Below are 4,044 nucleotides of genomic sequence, written 5' to 3' on the forward strand. Positions count from 1 at the left end.
ACGAGCCCCGGAGCCGCCTGGCCAGGCCCCCCGACCCCGCCTGGACCTGCGCTGGCCCAGGCCACGCCCGAACTCCGCTCCGGGACCGGCCGGACAGGGCTGCCCTCAGAGCCGAAGGGGGCCGCCCTGAAGCATAAAGTTTACGTCCCAAAGTTTACACGGATCGGACATTTCCGTCCTGACGCTTTGTTTTGCTGTCTCCTCGGGGTCTGAGGCATGCGGTGCTCCTTCCGAAGACCCCCCGGCCTGCTGACCCTCTGAGTTGTCCTCAGCACACCTTCCACAACAGCACTTCCACCTCGTTTACACTGTTGCACACTCGTAACTCGATAAAATTACTGTTTTTTTACATGTATGTTCACACCAATAATTGCCTGCTTCAGAGGCTGATATAACAAAACCAATAAACCGAGTGATGGTGTTTGCATTGCAAAATGGACACGGTTCCCGCCCCGGTGGGTGAGGTCTGCGCCGAGGAGGGCTGTAGCCCCAGGGCCGAGTGGGTGGCGGTCTCTGCCCTTTCCCGAGGCCTAGACGCAAGGCCCAGCCCCTTTTAAAGGAACGTTACGCACACTTTCAGGATTTTCGGAGTCTGTGGAGAAGCGGGTGAGAGGCCCTCCCCCACTACCACAATTTTGAGAAAATTGAGAGGNCGAGCCCCCGGGGAGCCGCCCCGGGCGGGCCTGGTGTCCGGGGGCCCGAGTGTCGGGGCGAGCTGGCCGCGGGAGACGCGAGGCGCGCGCAGCCAGAGGCCGGTGTGNGCCCCAGGCCTGTCCGGCCGCGCGGTAATTGGATTGTATCCGCCCGCGCGCTGTCACCGTATTGACTTTGGCTCTCTTGGATGATATTATCGAGACTCGGAAGCTCGCCGCTGATGTGCCTGTCAAAAGGCTGCGGCGGGAGCCCCCGGCCTGGCGAGCGAGCATCAGCCAAGATAATTTGAAGTGAAATTTTCATTTTGACAGTAAACCCCTCAATTTCTAAAGGCTCCGCGCTCCGAGAGCTCGCTGGCAGGGGGAGGCTTTGCAGAAAGCCCACGTCTTAGACTGAAAAGGGCAAAAGAACTCGAATTAGTTGTAATAGATAAAAGGGCAAAAATAAAGAGTCAAGGGTACTTGACAGTAATAGCGAAAGTGGAGTCTCGGGGGAGACGCGCTGCGCGCGGCTGGGGCGCCAGGAATTTTAATGCGGCCTAGGGCGGCTGCCCCCGCGCCCCCAGCCCAGCCCCAGACAAAGCCAGGCATTTTCAGCAAAAATGAGGCTTCGCTGACGCAGGCGGCGCGGCCAGCAGAGGGGCTGGGGGGCCCCAGGCCTGGGCCCTTGGCACGGTGGCGGGGGCCTCGGGGACACGGCTGGGTCTGGAGCCCCTCCTTCCCGCCTCCCGCCTCCCCCCGCAGCCAGCCCGGGGCCCAGAGGGCTCCCGCTGCCGTTGAGACCTCACACTCTGGGCAGGGTCTGTGGGGCAGGAAGCCGGACCTGTCTCTGCAGACTCGAGGTCAGAATCCTGCATTGCAGGAGCCCCCAGATTTGGCGGTGCTGACTGGGAGAGATTTATTTGATTCGTCTTCAAAACTGTGTGAAATAAAGACATCAGGTGGGGCCGAGGTCTTCGGCCACGTCCCCCAGGGGCTGTCACTTAGACCTCCCCCTTACCTTTGGGGAGAATACTCTGGAAGGCTGGCCGTAGGCACCCTTACCCACCCTCTGGCCTGTGTGCATCCGGGTGGGGGTCAGGAGGGAGATCCCCTCGGCGAGTCAGGGGGCAGAGGACAGGATGCAAGGAGTGGGGAGGGGAGGGTGGCGACCGGACCTGGATTCTAAGAGTCGGCGCTTCAGGGAAAGGTCGCGGTTGGGGGGCGGGGGCCCCACTTCTCTCCCCGGGAAGCTGTCAGGGAAGGGGCACTGGGGACCCGCGCTCTCAGCCATTCAGGCGTGGCCAATTCAAACACACCAAGGAAGGGATGCTAAATTAACGGCGCTCTTTACATAGAGCCCAAATAAAACTGTAATCAGCGGCGCGTTACTTTTCATTAAGCGAGTCTGACAGCAGCATATCCAGACCCGACAGGGAAACGGTGCGGGGGAAATATACGGCTCCAGGCCGGCCCAGTCTCAGATAATTCCTTAAGCTCCATTAACAACTCTTAGCCGCAGGAAATGGGCTCCCGGAAAACGTCTCCAAATCTAAAAGCTTTATCGACCCTCAAACTGCCGCTGATGCCTCCATTTCTTTCTTTTTTCTTCCTCTCTGCCCCCCCCCCTTCTTTTAACTTAAGGGAGACACGTCCAGCAAGGTAATAGAGTTTGACATGACACCTTCTTAACTAGAGAGAGAGAGGCAGGGACACCAGTCCTTAAATGATATTTAAAAGGCAACCAATTAAGATTTAAAGCGGTGGCCTCCTCCGGAGACTGTGCCTGATTCGTGCCACCCGCCTTCCCTCCGCGCCCGCCCCCTGCCCGCCTCCCCGGCTCTCGCGCCTCAGCCCTACCCACTGCGGGTTCTCCTCTCCATGCTCTGTCCGCATCTCTCTCTCTCTCTCTCTCTCTCTCTCTCATAAAACAAGAGACAGAAACAAGATCTTCCAAAGCTCCAGGCCTTTCAAGTGGAAAGATGCTTGGGACCCCCTGTCTCCTAAGGCAGATAATCGCGGATTAAGGGAACCTGAGCCTGGCTGCCCCTGCAGACGTCTGGCTGGCCACGTGGTGTCCCCGGCGCCCAGACGAGGCCTCTCTCGTGGGGTGTGGGCGCCCAGGCTGCAGACCCGTGAGGTCAGCCTTGCTCATGGCGGTCAGGCCTTCCAGTGAAGGGACAGCCCAGATTGGAGCGGGCAGCCGTCGGTACCAGGGGAGCCGCTGTGACGTGCCTCCTTCCAGCTGGTACAATTGAGGCAGAGGGAGTCCCCGCCCCTCCGCACTCTCCGCCCGGGTGCCAGGAAGATGCGGTCCCCTCCCTCACAGTGACAGTGACACCGGCCAGGGTATTTGTCCCCTTGGTGCCAGTAAGCCAAAGAATCTGGAAAGCCCCTCAGCCAGGATCACGTGGTGGGAAGGCAGTGAAGCCCAGGGAAGGAAACATCATGACCTTTCCATCTGACCCTGTCTCAGGCCCTGTGGGGAGAGTGGGGCCTGGAGGAGGAGAAGGCAGGGGAGGAGGGTGGGGAGGAGCCTGCAGGGAAGCGGGAGCAGAAAGGGGGAGGGACGACTGCCTTCCAGCATGCCTGGCGTCGGCTCCATGAAACTGAAAAAATCGCCCTTTCCCTGGAGGACTGTGGCCCAGGGGTGAAGAGTTTATCTGCAGTCCCGGGACCAGCCCGGCCCCTGCGCGCTGGGTGAGCCCCGAGAGGCGGCGCCCCCGCTTCGCTGCTGGGGTGCAGTGGGTGGGCACCACCTGGAAGGCCCTGGGGCAGGGCTGTAAGAGGCGGGCAGGCATCTCACCGGCCGGGGGTGGGGGGGAGGTCTTCCCTGGCCCGGGGCCCCCTCCCCCGGGGCCTGCTGCCACTTCCAAGGAAGTGTGACCACGAAGGCTGGAGTTCTGGACCAGAAGCCCCACCTGGTACGAGCCTTGATGAACTGAGCCCCCGAGCGCCCAAAACAGGAATTAGAGCGAGAAGGGGCTTTTGCGAGCTTGGCGTGAACCGTGGCCCACGTGGGGTGGCTAATACCACTCTTTCCAGCAAGCCGGCTGTGCCTCTGTGTCCCTTACGGGGATGTGGTCATCCCGCGCAGGGGCCCCAGAGGAGCCGAATGTCTGCAGGTCCGACCGCTCCCGGCGTGGGCGCGGGCCAGACTGAGCGGGGCTGCCGGTGCGGTTTAGGGACTGTAATCTTGCAGGGAAATAGCCGTGATGGGCGTAGAACAGGGGCATGGGGGGGGGGGGCACCAGGCTAGCACCCCTGCCTTTGCTCCTCAAGGTGCTGCGTTACTTTGAAAGCACAACCCTTATGTTCTTCCAGTCAAGCCTGGTGGGGTCCCGCGCACAACACTCGTGCGGGGCGTCGGCGGGCCTGGCCAGGGGCGGCTGGGGGAGCAGGTTATGTCCCC

At 61.2% G+C, this 4,044-nt stretch overlaps 1 long non-coding RNA gene across 1 annotated transcript in view; it reads right to left on the reverse strand.

Annotated features, from left to right (window-relative positions):
- The window catches only part of LOC144219457 (uncharacterized), an 11,380-nt gene that overhangs the window by 5,474 nt on the left and 1,862 nt on the right, over positions 1-4,044 (reverse strand). The window lies entirely within an intron of this gene.

The sequence above is a fragment of the Crocuta crocuta genome, unplaced genomic scaffold (assembly GCF_008692635.1).
Source record: "Crocuta crocuta isolate KB4526 unplaced genomic scaffold, BGI_CrCroc_1.0 scaffold89, whole genome shotgun sequence".
In the NCBI taxonomy this organism is placed as follows: Eukaryota; Metazoa; Chordata; class Mammalia; order Carnivora; family Hyaenidae; genus Crocuta; species Crocuta crocuta.